General features: G+C 35.1%; 1 protein-coding gene across 8 annotated transcripts in view; it reads left to right on the top strand.

The window, feature by feature from the left end:
* The window catches only part of LOC120425707 (ras-specific guanine nucleotide-releasing factor 2-like), a 420,283-nt gene that overhangs the window by 394,271 nt on the left and 9,824 nt on the right, over nt 1–16,188 (top strand). For all 8 annotated transcript variants that reach the window (XM_052709837.1, XM_052709833.1, XM_052709838.1 and 5 more), the window contains one exon: nt 1,637–2,195. The gene's annotated coding sequence lies outside the window, so the exon portion shown is untranslated. The remainder of the gene's footprint in view (nt 1–1,636; nt 2,196–16,188) is intronic.

Genomic DNA, 16,188 nt, shown 5'->3' with positions numbered 1-16,188 from the left:
CGATTCGTGCGGTTCGGATACACATCCGGGTTTTCGCTTATCGAGACCTCAAGAAGGAAAGGAAACATTCCGAAGATCATAATTATTCCCTCCTGGTCAGGCTCCGCATCTTGGACCATATTCTGCTTTCGTTGGACATGGTGGTTGCCGCACTTCCACACAAAACATCTCGTAATGGAATCCAACTCAAAATTCAATCCTCAATTCGAGATTTTTCAAAAGCCAATAAATTGGTTACCTTCGTTGTTCAAAATCCGTACCAAAAACGTCCTCGGAGGTTGTTTATCCGCTCTGCTGTTTATGAAAAAAGAATCGATTGAAATCCAACTTCAACTTTATTAAATTTTACTTTCCACTTTCTGCCAGAAATTTCTTGTTTATTTACATTTCTGCAGTTTCCGCTGTGATCTGCTGACAGTAAAAAGCCACAGTTGATCAGACCAGCTGGCAACAGGGCTGCCAGAAAATATGAGACGCAGATCTTTATAAATTGGGTCCTAAAATCGAGTATAGATTGATTTCAATGTACTAAATGACTATTAGGCTCAAGATTAGGCTTTGAGGAAGGCACTAACCACCTAAAGGTGGATTAAGTAACGTTGTTTTGTATTTTTTAATCCGGCTGAAACTTTTTTGGTGCCTTTGGCATGCCCAAGAAGCCATTTTGCATCATCAGTTCGTTGATATAATTTTCTATAAAAAGTTTGCAGCTGTCCATACAAAAATGATTTCTGAAAATTCAAGAATCTGTATCTTTTGAAGGATTTTTTTGATTGATTTGGTGTCTTGGGCAAAGTTGTAGGTATGAGTATGGACTACACTGAAAAAATATGATACATGGTAAAAAATTTATGGAGATTTTTAATTTCACTTTGGTCACTAAAACTTGATTTGTAAAAAACACAAAATTTTTTTTATTATCTGATATGTTGTAGAGGGCATCAAAGGCCAACTTACAGAAATTTCGAAAATCGAAAACATTCAATATTACGCCCTTTTGAAATGTTAGTCTTGATTTAAAAAACTTGAAAATATTGTTTTCGAATATATCGGAAAATTTCACGAATGTTTCAAATTTTAACATTGAATATCGGACCATTAGTTGCTGACATTAGAAAATGGTGGGTTGTTTGGGTGAGACTGAGAAAACATCAATTTTCCTGTTTTTAAATCTCTGCATGGCAATATCTCAGCAACTAAGGGTTGTATCAACACAGTTCAAAAAAGTAAAATAAAGAGAATTCAGATTTAGACCTTGGTTTTAAAAATGCTAAATCACTTTAGAATAGTTTAGGGGTCAAACTTACGCGCGACAGTAAGAAAAAATCGTGATTCGATTATCCGTAGTGCAATTTTTCCAAGGCCATCGGATAATCGAGTCTGGACTGTTTATATTAAAAAACCATATAAGAATTTTATTCACGAAAAAAAATCATATTGCATTTGTTCTTAGTAAAATAAATCCATTAAAGAATACGAAAATTTGGTTTTCATAGAATTGGGAGTTTTTTTTAATTATTTCCATTTGTGAGACCAAACCACTCGCCCTTCCAGTGAATTACTCTCAGTGTTATTTTTCCAACCAAACAACCTAACATGCTCTTCTCTGCATTCACTCTCCGTTTTTTTCCCCCAGATCGAACCAATTAAAAGTTGTTCGTGGCGTGACCTGCGATGATCGAACTCTGCAGAGGCACATTCGATAGCGCCTTGTTCGAGGCCCCGTCCGTTCGAGGTTCGCTCGAACCATCAACACCTGCCCGCTTGGCCCGGACTTGGCCCTCGGGAGCGGGAAAACTCTTGTTTTTCCACGCTTCAAAGCTGCAAAACTCGGGGGTCGGCAGCATCCACGGGGCAACATCATCATCCTCGCTGCAAGTCTGTGCCCAGATAAAAGAAGCATAAATCAGTGCAATCAAAGTTGAGTCGTTCCTGGACTGGAATCGTGGCCAATGTGGAGACGACGAGACTCTGGGGTGGAGATAATTACCTTTACAAAGTTCAATCAGCGCGGACTTGATGCCGAAGGTTCAGGCCAAAGTTTTATCACAATGTCAGCGTTTAGTGGCGTTTTTCTCGTGATGAGCTGAAAGGATTGGGAAAAGCCGTACCCACTGCTGGGTACATATCTGGGAGCTGAGGCTGCATCAGATCTGATGCAAAGTTGGCCGTAACGGGATGGAGTTTCAAACGAGGTGAGTTCGGGATGATTGATTGTTCTAAGTTTATGAAATAGATATTTGTTTGAAAAGCGGCAATGAACAAATTGACCCAATGAATCGTAACGTCATGATTTGAATTCCCGGACGCTTCGAAACCCGGACACCTCATCTTGTTTTATCAATTATTTCGATATAAGTTCGCAATATGAATGTCAAAACTGTGTTATTTGATGAATTCCAACATCAACTTTCATTTAAAGTTTGTTTGAACGCTGTAGTTAATGTCAAAACAATAAAATTTTATAAAGTTATAAGATTATCAAAAATGTGAAACATTTCACGTGAAATATTTCATAGGCGTCCGAAGCACCGGGAAGGCAAAGCAGAAATTTATGGTTTTGATTTCCTTAAATTCTAGCAAATTTTTATATAAAATATCGATTGTCATGATGTTAACAGCTTATTTGAGACCTAAAGAATGCCTTTCACTAACATTTCAGTCCAAATTTGTGCGATTCATTAGCAAAAACGAGTGTCCGGAATTCGAAGCAAAAGTGTCCGGATTTCGAATCAGCTTTTATCAGAGTCCGGGATTTGAAGCACAACAAGTCATTTTAATTTTCAAATTCTGATGAAAAATTGTTAGAAAAGACATATTTTGCATGCATTTTCTTAAAACTGACTGTTAATACTACATCCTGATGATATTTCTTCATTTCCAACTTATTACATGATTTTTTGTCAGCTATAATGAAAATTATATGCTACTAAGTGTCTGGATTTCGAATCATGACGTTAGTTGATATTTGAATGAAAATTGTTGCGTTCCCGGGCAGACAGTAATAACTTGGTAATAACAAAATTCATGCCATTTCAATAACAAATAGTGTTAAATAACAGAAAGTGTTATGGAATCTTCTTGAAAAATCCATTTTGGCGTAAGGGTTTAATAACAGTTTATGTAACAAAACAAAATTTGTTATTGGTCTGATATTGGTTGCAAGCCAAAACAACTTTGGAAAAACATTTTTTGTTATGGAAGAATACCGCCAACTGTTATTGGGATGATCGGATTAGTTGTTAAAATAACAAAAAATAATAACAAAGATTTGTTCGAAAAATCGCTAAAATTACAATAACAATCCAATAACAAAAAAAATCATAACGAAGAATAACAAATCTTGTTATAATTAATTTAAAATGTTATTGGCCTAGTATTTTCAATTATCAAAAAAATGTTATTCGCAGGTTATTTCCGTCTGCTCGGGATTGCTCAATCTCTCTACTCATCCTTCAAAATTCAACCATGAACCTCCATGAAAAATGTTGATTCTTTTTGACATTCACACCTGCCAAAGTACTGCTTGTTGGAGGATTAAACTCGATTCTCATGGCACAATTTGCTTGTCACTAGCCAGCTTGTAATGTGCTAATCGGCTGTTCCACTGAGCCCAGCTGTCGGAAGTAAAGCGATAATCGTGACAATAAGATGATTTGCGATGGTGATTGTATCGAATGAATAAAACATGAAACGCTGACGGAGGGGCCTCTGTGGCGCCCGCGTTCCGGAAATGTCGAGCATGACGTACGCTTTCTTTCGATTACCTCGAAGTTCGGGGAAATTTGTAACGAATGATTGGGCTGCTAGTTTTTTTTTTCTGGGAAAGTGATTTGCTTTGATCAATTAAGGTTATCCGACCAGATAATCTCTTTGACGTTAACTCGTTTAAGGCCATTCAGTGCAATCTAAATGTAAATTACAGTAGAAAATCAACTGACAAAGCTGAATATCTGTAAGTTTCACAAAGAATGACGCCTTAGAACTTCCGAATCCCATAAAAGGAAGTAAACTTACAAAAAAAATCTATCTTGTAGGATAAGCAATAAGGAGGTTTTTATTTTACAATTTTCTGTTTTTCGCAGAGCCTGTTTTTATTTTATTCGCCGGACTTCCCTACCAAACTGTCAATGTTTGTGGAACGTGAGTTGCTTTTGAGGTTCGTTCTGATGATGGACAAGAGGGCACTAGATGTGCAAAGGGAAAGCTTTTCTCGCAACATGCAGACTTTTCGGAGATGTTCCTAGAATTTATTCAGCTAAAGTCAAGGTACAAAAACATTAAACCATATTTGCATCGGAGCAATTCTCTGAGATTTCTGTCATTAGATATATTTTTTTTATATTTTTTAATCTGGCTGAAACTTTTTTGGTGCCTTCGGTATGCCCAAAGAAGCCATTTTGCATCATTGGTTTGTCCATATAATTTTCCATACAAATTTGGTAGCTGTCCATACAAAAATGATGTATGAAAATTCATAATTCTGTATTTTTTAAGGAATTTTTCGATCGGTTTGGTGTCTTCGGCAAAGTTGTAGGTATGGATAAGGACTACACTGGGAAAAAGTGATATACGTAAAAAACATTTTGGTGATTTTTTATTTCACTTTTTGTCACATAAAATTGATTTGCAAAAAACACTATTTTAATTTTTTTTATTTTCTGATATGTTTTAGGGGACATCAAATGTCAACTTTTCATAAATTTTCAGAATGGGCAAAAAATCTTTGACCTAGTTATGAACTTTTGAATCAATACTGACTTTTTCAATAAATCTCAACATTGGTCGCAAAAATATTTCAACATTATTTTTCGATGTAAAATTGAATTTGCAATCAAGTTTTTATAAAGTTCACCGTTTTCAAGTTAATGCCATTTTAGTAAACTTTTTTGAAAATAGTCGCAGCTATTTATTTAAAAAATATAAGTGCCCATGTTTGCTGAAAAAAATATTTTTGAAAAGCTGAGAAAACTTTCTATATTTTGCTTTATGAACATTGTTGAAACGAACCTTTTTTTGTAGAGCCTTGAAACCGCTGCGACCAATTATAGGAATATAACGACCCTAAGTCGCTGCGATATTGCCATGCAAAGATTTAAAAACAGGAAAATGAGATTTTCTTAGTTTTTTTTTTGCAAATCAAGTTTCAGTGACAAAAAGTTAAAATAAAAATCACCAAATTGTTTTTTAACGTGCATATTTTTTTTCAGTGTAGTCCTTATCCATACCTATAACTTTGCCGAAGACACCAAATTGAATTAAAAAAAATCCTTCAAAAGATTTGTATTTTTGTTTTATTGTATTTTTGTATTTTTGTATTTTTGTATTTTTTTTGTATTTTTGTATTTTTGTTTTTTTGTATTTTTGTATTTTTGTATTTTTGTATTTTTGTATTTTTGTATTTTTGTATTTTTGTATTTTTGTATTTTTGTATTTTTGTATTTTTGTATTTTTGTATTTTTGTATTTTTGTATTTTTGTATTTTTGTATTTTTGTATTTTTGTATTTTTGTATTTTTGTATTTTTGTATTTTTGTATTTTTGTATTTTTGTATTTTTGTATTTTTGTATTTTTGTATTTTTATAATTTTATATCTTAACGTAAAATCAGAACAAAAGGGTTTCCTTCACAGCTCACCCAATGGCCAACTTTGCCACTAGAGCGTACAAGATTTAGCTGAAAAACATTCCTTTCCAAACTCGAGCCAAAAATCTTCTTCCTCCCAGTTCCTGTCATGGGAAAGTGGCGGATGAGCTGCCATCCAGCATCAGATACTCTTCCCAGGGCCAGACTGGGGCTCGTTATGGAATATAAATAAAGTGAAGTGCAAGAGCAAAGTAAACGCGAGTTAAAATACTTATCCAATAAATTACCATAAATGGCGCACTCTTTTTCGGTGGACCATTCTCGGTTGAGCTGTGGCAATAACTGTTTACTGAAATTGTGGAGTTTTCTTCGTTCTTTTTTTTTTTTTTTTTGCTGGCGAGATGGTTATATCTTTAATGTACTCCGGAAAAGTTAACTTAATTCGAATTCAGCCGTACCGTTAATGTTGGAAAGTGTCTCTCGTTATTATTTTTGAGAGAATTTGTACAACTGTACGGGCTTGCTGCTACTTGTAGTAGAAAAAAAACCCAACGCGTTGCCCAACTTCACTGAGTTCTTCACGGTGTACTTAAGAAAGAATAGCAGAGTTTCGGATTAAGACAACAAACTTTTCTGCCGAAATTGCTCAATAAGAAATCTTCCAATAGCCCTAACCTTAGTCTCTCCCTCTCGGTATCATTCTACCAGCAAAACCGTAAACCGGACACTTTTAGCCGGAAACTCGTCGTTCCGGAACCGGCGTTCCGTGGGAAGCTAAACGATTGTCAGAGCCACCAGGTGGAAGTTTTGGGCCCACGTGATGGACGGACTGCTGGAAATTTACGAGGAAATGAACGCGCAAAAGTAAGACTTCCCGGGGAGGGGAAAGCTTTTTCCGCACACCCGAGAGCCGATTGTGTGCTTTTATGACGGTTCAAGGGCTTTGGCTTTTTGAGGTCAAATTTACTGCGGCATACGACAGATGTCGTTCCGGGTGGGGTGGGGATTACTTCATCGAGGGTTCTTGGAAGCCTGGCAAACAAACGAAGAAGCGAGGAAATGTGATCGGAATGAATTTTGATCACGACCGAGCGTTGCTATGGAGAACAAATTCGAAATTTACGACCGTGAGAAAGCTTTATTCCAGGCAATATGGTTGAGGTGGAATTAATCAGATAGGAGGTACAACGAAATGTACTCTTGAGAAGAGCTCGTGGAACTTCCTTCAAATGTTGTTCAAAAGCTACTTCGTTCAGAAAGGCCTGAAATTGCTACTTTTACAAACAATTAAAGATTTATATCCTCGACTTTTAATGCAAGTAAAGTATAAACTACAATAATCAGAAAAAAAACACACACACCACCTCCAGAAACCCTGAAAATAGGATAAATTTCCCGTCGACATTTAACATTCAATATTAAATCCTTTTCAAATGTTAGTCTTGGTTTAATTTTTTTTAAATATTGTTTTCGAAAAGATCGGAAAATTTCACAAATGTTTCAAATTTTAACATTGAAAATCGGACCATTAGTTGCTGAGAAATCGACATTAAAAATGGTGGGTTGTTTGGGTGGGATTTAGAAAACATCAATTTTCCTGTTTTTAAACCTTTGCATGGCAATATCTCAGCAACTAAGGGTCGTATCAACAAAGTTCAAAAAAGCAAAATATAGAGAATTTTCTTAGCTTTTCAAAAATACTTTTTTCAAAAGTGGGCAAACATGTGCAGTAATTAAAAAAAATGAAAAACTGTGACTATTTTCAAAAATAGTTACCTAAAAATGGCTTTAACTTGAAAACGGTGCACTTTATCAAAATTTCACTAAAGTACTTTTTGATTGCAAATTAAATTTTACATCGAAAAATGAAGTTGAAAATTTTTTGCGACCAATATTTTGACTTTTTGAAAAATCAGTATTGATTCAAAAATTCATAACTCGCTCAAAGATTTTTTGCACAACCATGAAATTTCTGAAAAGTTGGCATTTGATGTCCCCTAAAACATATTAAAAAAAGTTTTTTTTTTTTGTAAATCCAGTTTTCGTGACAAAAAGTTAAATTAAAAATCACCAATTTTTTTTTACCGTGTATTATTTTTTTTCAGTGTAGTCCGTATCCATACCTACAACTTTGTCGAAGACACCAAATCGATCAAAAAATTCTTTCAAAAGATACAGATTTTTGAATTTTCATACACCATTTTTGTTTGGACAGCTGCCAAATTTGTATGGAAAATTATATGGACAAACTAATGATGCAAAATTGCTTCTTTGGGTACCAAAGGCACCAAAAAAGTTTCAGCTGGATCAAAAAAAAAATGAATGACCGAAATCTGAGAGAATTGTTCTATTACCATAGAAGCCATTTTTTGTCACACCCATACAAATCTCCATTCAATTTGGGCTGCTGTTCATACAAAAACGGTACGTAAATATTCGAAAATCTGTTACTTTTCAAGGAATTTTGTGATTAATTTGGTATCTTCGGCAAAGTTGTTGGTTTTCTTTCTTTTCAGAACAAATAGATATACAGAATAAATTGTGATTATTTTCATCACAAAAATTCAATTTCCAAAAATCAATATTTTGAATTTTTGTTTTTTTATGTTTTTTGGGGACAAAACCCCGCATTTTTTAAAAAATATCTTGTCCCTAACATTTTTGACCTCATTTTTTAAATGTAATATTGAATTTGCAATCGAAAAGTGCTTTCAGTTTTTTGATTAAGTGCACCGTTTTCAAAATAGATCAGTAGTGCGGTGCCTGTGTGGACGCGCAGTCCTGTTTTTTGTGTTATTTTCCGTTTTTTTTTCCACTCGCGTTCGTTGGCCGATGAGTTTTTTTGTGTTGTTCTCTATTTATAGTTTTCTAGAAAAACGTACCTATTTTTTTTTTTAGACTAGCAAGTCGTATTGCTGGATTAAGCCATTTCTATATCATTTCAATAATCATTTCAATAAATGAAGCCCTTCCTACATCACCGTTGATCGGAAGGCATGCCGACGGAGAATTTCTGGAGAATCGCGGTCGAATTAATACTATATATTTAAATCCCTACATAGCTATCTTTCCGCAGCCGGCTGCCTAAGATTTTTAAAATTTCAACCGATAAACATATTGCTTATGGTTGCATCACCTACCACAGTGAATCCTGACCTCAAACCCATCTTACTAACCCCTCAAAACTCATGTGATACTTTGTCGGGGACGCAGTCGATTTGGCGGTCCCATCACTCAAGTATCGGACTAACATTCCCATCCACTTCCCCGTGTCTTACCTCTGGTCGTGGCCGGCGTCGGTATTGATCAGCATGATAGGGACCTTTGAAAATTGCGAAGGGGTGATGATTGGTTCCTACTTTTCATTTGTGGTCCACGGAGCAATGTTTGGGGGTCCTGGTCAATAACGAAGTAGCAGCTACGGGTAGACACCAATGCTATGCTATGCTATGCTAAGTGCACCGTTTTCAAAATAAAGTTATTCAATGTTTATTTTTTCCGAAAAATTCAGTTTTTTTATTTTTCAAAATAGCGTCCAATGTTCTAAATGGGTAATTCTCCGCCAACTCACACAGCAGTTGCCCCGACCCCTCTTCGATTTGCGTGAAACTTTGTCCTAAGGGGTAACTTTTGTCCCTGATCACGAATCCAAGGTCCGTTTTTTGATATCTCGTGACGGAGGGGTGGTACGACCCCTTCCATTTTTGAACATGCGAAAAAAGAGGTGTTTTTCAATAATTTGCAGCCTGAAACGGTGATGAGATCGAAATTTGGTGTCAAAGAGACTTTTATGTAAAATTAGACGCCCGATTTGATGGCGTACTCAGAATTCCGAAAAAACGTATTTTTCATCGAAAAAACACAAAAAAAGTTTTAAAAATTCTCCCATTATCTGTTACTCGACTGTAAAAAAATTTGGAACATGTCATTTTAAGGGAAATTTAATGTACTTTTCGAATCTACATTGACCCAGAAGGGTCATTTTTTCATTTAGAACAAAATTTTTCATTTTAAAATTTCGTGTTTTTTGTAACTTTTCAGGGTTATATTTTAGAGTGTAACAATGTTCTACAAAGTTGTAGAGCAGACAATTACAAAAATTTTGATATACAGACATAAGGGGTTTGCTTATAAACATCACGAGTTATCGCGATTTTACGAAAAAAACTTTTGAAAAAGTTACTTTTTGCGTTTCTCTTTGTTTCGTCGTCCGTGTCTGTCGCGGCTGACCATGAACGGCCATGATCGATGACGACCAACTTTTTCAAAACTTTTTTTCGTAAAATCGCGATAACTCGTGATGTTTATAAGCAAACCCCTTATGTCTATATATCAAAATTTTTGTAATTGTCTGCTCTACATTTTTGTAGAACATTGTTACACTCTAAAAAATAACCCTGAAAAGTTAGAAAAAAACACGAAATTTTAAAATGAAAAATTTTGTTCTAAATGAAAAAATGACCCTTCTGGGTCAATGTAGATTCGAAAAGAACATTAAATTTCCCATAAAATGACATGTTCCAAAAAAATTTACAGTCGAGTAACGGAAAATGGGAGAGTTTTTAAATCTTTTGAAGTGTTTTTTTGATGAAAAATACGTTTTTTCGGAATTCTGAGTACACCATCAAATCGGGCGTCTAATTTTACACAAAAGTCCCTTTGACACCAAATTTCTATCTCATCACCGTTTCAGGCTGCAAATTATTGAAAAACACCTCTTTTTTCGCATGTTCAAAAATGGAAGGGGTCGTACCGCCCCTCCGTCACGAGATATCAAAAAACGGATCTCGGATTAGTGATCAGGGACAAAAGTTACCCCTCAGGACAAAGTTTCACGCAAATCGAAGAGGGGTCGGGGCAACTTTTCCCGATTTCGTGTGAGTTGGTAGAGAATTACCCATAAAAATCGAAATAACAAGCCATAGTCTCAACATTTGAAAGCAAAAAGCGTTTTAAAATGCATTTACACTAGTTCAGTTGTTTTGCAAACATTAGTTTTTAAAAAAATGCAAGTTTTGACGAAAACAAAAATTTTAAAGAAAAACTTTTCGGGATAGCGAGTATCGAAAATTTTCAAAAATTCAGGTGATTTTTAAATCACCCAAACATGCTAAAAATGACACTTAAAGAAGACGAATGCAGTCTAAATTGATTTCAGCTGATTGCACATAATGTGTCTGCCTTTGTGGATCAATCGGACCGCGCACTGGACTCACAATCCAGAGGTCGCCGGTTCGAATCCCGAGGCGGACGCAAAAAATTCTAAGTGTAAAATATAGGTATTCGGTGCCCTCTCCCCGTGCCCATACCTTCACACTTAGGAGACCCGGGAGGCGGAGTCTTGTCGCAAAAAGAACGATACACGCCTGTGGATCCGTTTACGAAACCGCAAGGTTTAAGAGGGCCACATTATAAGGTGTTACGTCGATTCCGTTTTTTCCGCACATAAATTTATCATCGAAATTTTGAAGTTTTTTGAAAAAATATTTTTTTCCCCCTGATTTTTCAGGGAGTGGGGGGGGGGGGGGTTGACAGAAACTTTAAATAAAATTTTTACCAGCCTAATGGACCGATTTTCAATGTTAAAATATGGAAAATTTGAAATTTTATTTTTTTAAATTAAGACTAACATTTCATTTTTTTTATATTGCTTTCGAAAAGATCGGATTCAATTTTCAAAAGATGAGGTCAAAAAATGTTTTTTTTACAAAAATCTCAATTTAAAAAAAATCAGAACTTGTCGGCAAAATTTTGGTCCATACTTCTAAATGGTTTAAAACATGCGGGGTTTTTTCCCCACAAACAAATAAAAAAATTAAAAAATTAAAAAATTCTGGATTTTGGGAATTTGATGTTTTGTTGCAAAGAACTAATTAAAAAATCACCATTTTTTTCCGTGTGCCTATTTTTTATGAATAGTCCTCACCTACAACTTTGCCGAAGACACCAAAACATTCCTTGAAAACTTACAGATTTTTGAGTATTTACGTACCATTTTTGTAGCTGCCAAAATTGTATGGAGATTAGTATGGGTGAACCAATAACACAAAATAGCTTCTTTGGTCATAGGTCCCCACAAAGTTTGAGCCAAATCAGAAAAAATGGTCGAAATCGGTGGATTTCGTAGATAATTGCTCTGTAACAGAAATGACCAAGGCTCAATTTTGTGGAAGCCGTAAAAATGGTTCAGGAGTAAAAAAAGATGCAGTGGTAAGGTCAGAGGCAGAACCAGAAGTTTTCAGCATGAAAAAGCGTTTTATCGAAATTTTGGATCAATTTTGGATTGCTACTCTGTATAGAGCCCTATAACGAAGTTTTTCGTCAAAAACCCACGAGTAACAAAACTCACAGAAATATTCAGCTTTTCATGAGTTCTTGCGTACGTTGATCTCCCTCTACAAAGTGCTAAAAAATCAAATGGAATCCCGGGCAGACGGTAATAACAAAATTCATGCCATTTCAATAACAAATACTGTTAAAATAACTGAAAGTGTTATGGAATCTTCTTGAAAAATCCATTTTTGTATAAGGGTTTAATAACAGTTTATGTTATCATAACAAAATTTGTTATTGGTCTGATATTGGTTGATAGCCAAAACAACTGTGCAATAACATTTTTTGTTATGGAAGAATACCTCCAACTGTTATTGGAATGATCGAATTAGTTGTTAAAATAACAAAAAATAATATCAAAGATTTGTTTGAAGAATAACTAAAAGTGTTATTAGTCTGTTATTACAATAACAATCCAATAACAAAAAAATCATAACGACAAATAACAAATCTAGTTATAAATAACATAAAATGTTATTGGCCTAGTATTTTCAAATATCAATAAATGTTATTCCCAAGTTATTTCCGTCTGCTCGGGAACTCTTATACAAACATGGACAGTAGGGTGTAATAACAAAATCGATTTTCCAGCACAGCTATTTTTCAGTTCCTTTTGGGGTCCTAAACAACTCCCCAAAGTTTGAGAACGATTGGTGCAGTCCTCACTTTGCGCAAAGCGATTCAATTTTCCATATAAATTTGTATGGGAAAAATCACTTTTTTGGATTTTGATATTTAAAAAATCCACGTTTCATGCTATATCAAAACCGGACTCGTGTTCGGATGCTCTGGAAAGTGCTCTACAACTTTCCCGAAGAGAGTATGGTGCTAACTTGCTCCTGAAAGAAGATACAGCTTCCTCAAAACTCGTCTAAAACGTGATTTCCGAGCTAAAAACACGTTTTATACCAGTTTTGGGGACGCAGTATCTTTTTATAGGAACAAGTTAGCACCATACTCTCTTTGGGAAAGTTGTAGAGCACATTCCAGTGCATCCGAATATGAGTTCGGTTTTGATATAGCATGAAACGTGGATTTCTTAAATATCAAAATTCAAAAAAATGAATTTTCCCATACGAATTTATATGGAAAATTGAATCGCTTTGCGCAAAGTGAGGACTGAACCAATCGTTCTCAAACTTTGGGGAGTTGTTTAGGACCCCAAAAGGAACTGAAAAGTTGCTGTGCTCACTAAATTTGGACAACTTTATTTTTTTCCATACAACCATATTACACCCTAATGGACAGTGCACAGCACTGGCAAATTTTTCACCATTAGTGCTAATGGACATAGAAACAGTACTGCCCATTCAGTACAAATAAGCAACATCATGGTTGTCGTTGCTTCATCTTCGTCTCAATGTTGTCGAGACTCGAGACGTAGAGCAACACAAAAAAAAACCTAGCAAAAAGAAAAATTCCCATCAAGAAAGCTTTCCACATCGCGCTCTGGCAGAGAGTAATTGGCTAATTTAGATCGATGAGCTTTTCCCTCCCCGCCTCTGTCCTCTGCACACTCACCCCAGGTCACGAAGCTCCCATTAGTACCATATTTTCAATGGCAATTTTCACATTTGTAAGTCCGAGATTTAATCGCCACAACAAACGACCAGCGTAGTGCCATTATCATCACCAGCAGCAGCATTGCTTGGGCGGGGGTGTTGCCAGGAAGAAAAGCTCCTCCAGGAAAAGCTTCAAGAAAACGGACAAACAGCTTTTATTTGATTTCCACTAGTGGGGCGATGTGTGCTCTGTGATTTCAGAACGATCTTTTCCGCAAACTTTCCCCTCCCCTTGCTTTCCCGGCCAGTTCTGAAGTACACACATTCCTGTGTTTTAACTAGCTTCTAGTAGCTGGTACTAGCTGGTCCGAGTGTAGTAAGGGTGTGTAAATGGATTCGTCTGTGTGTGTGCTTCTCAACTCGAGCATTGAAGGTTAAACATTCCGGGCACGTACTCTCGGCGAGCAATTCTCGTTGAACATGGTGAAACTTTGTTGCTCTAATACCGGACGGGTTGTGAAGTTGGAGTCCGCTTGGGAGGTGCCGGTGGGGTCTTCTTTTTTTCCAGAAATAAACCTTCCGGAAGGGTACGCAATGCTTATTTATTCTACCGTTCATAATTCGATACACTTAGTTTGAAATTGATGTTTCGGAGACTACCTTTCTGGGAATTGGATAGCCAGGAGCAAGATTTTTGAAGAAGGGAACACTATTTGAATAATAATATCAGATAAATTCGAGAAGAGCATTCGTTCGACATTTGTAAACTCCAAGGTTGTTAATCGATAAAATTATCGCCGATAATATTATCGTCTGACGATAACGATAATCTATATCGCCGATAATGGACGATAAATCATTTTTAAAAACTTTCTAAAATCGATTAATTCAACCATATCATGTTCAATTTTCAATGCTTTCACTAAGAACATATTTTTTGAAAATCTAGTAGGTTTCAAAGTAAAATATGTACTCAAAATTGTTCACTAAATACCGTATTTTTTCGAAAATACTAAAATATTCATAATTTACTATATTTGTATCAAGCGAAGAGAATTTGTTTATTTCTTTCACTTCATTAATGTTTTTTTTTTTTGTAAAATACTAAAATTTTAACAAAATACCGTATTTTTTCTAAAATAATCAAATCCTTATAATCTTTATCTTTCTATGGGTATAACCCGGAGCGGAATTTGGTCTGCATTTTTTTTCGATTTATTAGAGTTTTTTTTTAATACTGAAATTTTCACAAAAAACAAAAAATACGGTATTTTCGAAAAAAACTCAAATTTTCAAAATTTGCAATTTTGGTATCAAACAAATTGAAATTTCATGTGCTTTTTCAATTTAAGCCGTTTCAAATATTTTTCAAAGTTGGTCCGAAAAAAAAAGTCAAATCAACTTAAAACAATCTAAAACGTATTTTTCTGCATTGATAATCATATTCAGCATTTTTATTTATTTTTTAAATTCCAATGTACAGCACCGCAAAACAAAAATTTTCGTCAATGGGTAATTCTCCGCCAACTCACACAGCAGTTGCCCCGACCCCTCTTCGATTTGCGTGAAAATTTATCCTAAGGGGTAACTTTTGTCCCTGATCACGAATCCGAGATCCGTTTTTTGATATCTCGTGACGGAGGGGTGGTACGACCCCTTCCATTTTTGTACATGCGAAAAAGAGGTGTTTTTCAATAATTTGCAGCCTGAAACGGTGATGAGATAGAAATTTGGTGTCAAAGGGACTTTAATGTAAAATTAAACGCCCGATTTGATGGCGTACTCAGAATTCCGAAAAAACGTATTTTTCATCGAAAAAAACACTGAAAAAGTTTTAATAATTCTCCCATTTTCCGTTACTCGACTGTAAAAAATTTTGGAACATGTCATTTTATGGGAAATTTAATGTGCTTTTCGAATCTACATTGAGCCAGAAGGGTCATTTTTTCATTTAGAACAAAATTTTTTATTTTCAAATTTCGTGTTTTTTTCTAACTTTGCAGGGTTATTTTTAAAAGTGTAACAATGTTCTACAAAGTTGTAGAGCAGACAATTACAAAAATTTCGATATATAAACAAAAATGTTTTTTTTATAAACTTCATGAGTTATCGTGATTTTACGAAAAAAAGTATTGAAAATTTTGGTCGTCATTGATCATGGCCGTTCATGGTCACCCGCGACAGACAAGGACGACGAAACAAAGAGAAACGCAAAAAAATGCTTTTTAAAAACTTTTTTTTCGTAAAATCGCGATAACTCGTAAATTTTTTAAGAAATCCCCTTATGTTAACATATCAAATTTTTTGTAATTGTCTGCTCTACAACTTTGTAGAACAGCATTATTCTTTAAAAAATATCCCTGCAAAGTTGAAAAAACACGAAATTTTAAAATGAAAATTTTTGTTCCAAATGAAAAAATTACCCTTCAACAAGTACTTTAAATTTCCCTTAAAATTACATGTTCCAAAAAAAAATTACAGTCGAGTAACGGAAAATGGCAGAGTTTTTAAAGCTTTTTTAAAGTTTTTTTTCTATTAAAAATACGTTTTTTTTCGGAATTCAGAGTACGCCATCTAATCGGGCGTCTGATTTTACATAAAAGTCCCTGTGACACTAAATTTCTTTCTCATCACCGTTTCAGGCTGCAAATTATTGAAAAACACCTCTTTTTTCGCATGTTCAAAAATTGAAGGGGTCGTACCGCCCCTCCGTCACGAGATATCAAAAAACGGACCTCGGATCCATGATCAGGGACAAAAGTTACTT

The sequence above is a fragment of the Culex pipiens genome, chromosome 3 (genome assembly GCF_016801865.2).
Source record: "Culex pipiens pallens isolate TS chromosome 3, TS_CPP_V2, whole genome shotgun sequence".
Taxonomy (NCBI): Eukaryota; Metazoa; Arthropoda; class Insecta; order Diptera; family Culicidae; genus Culex; species Culex pipiens.
The sequence above is the reverse complement of the archived record's forward strand: the minus strand, read 5'-3'. Positions and strand labels throughout refer to the sequence as shown.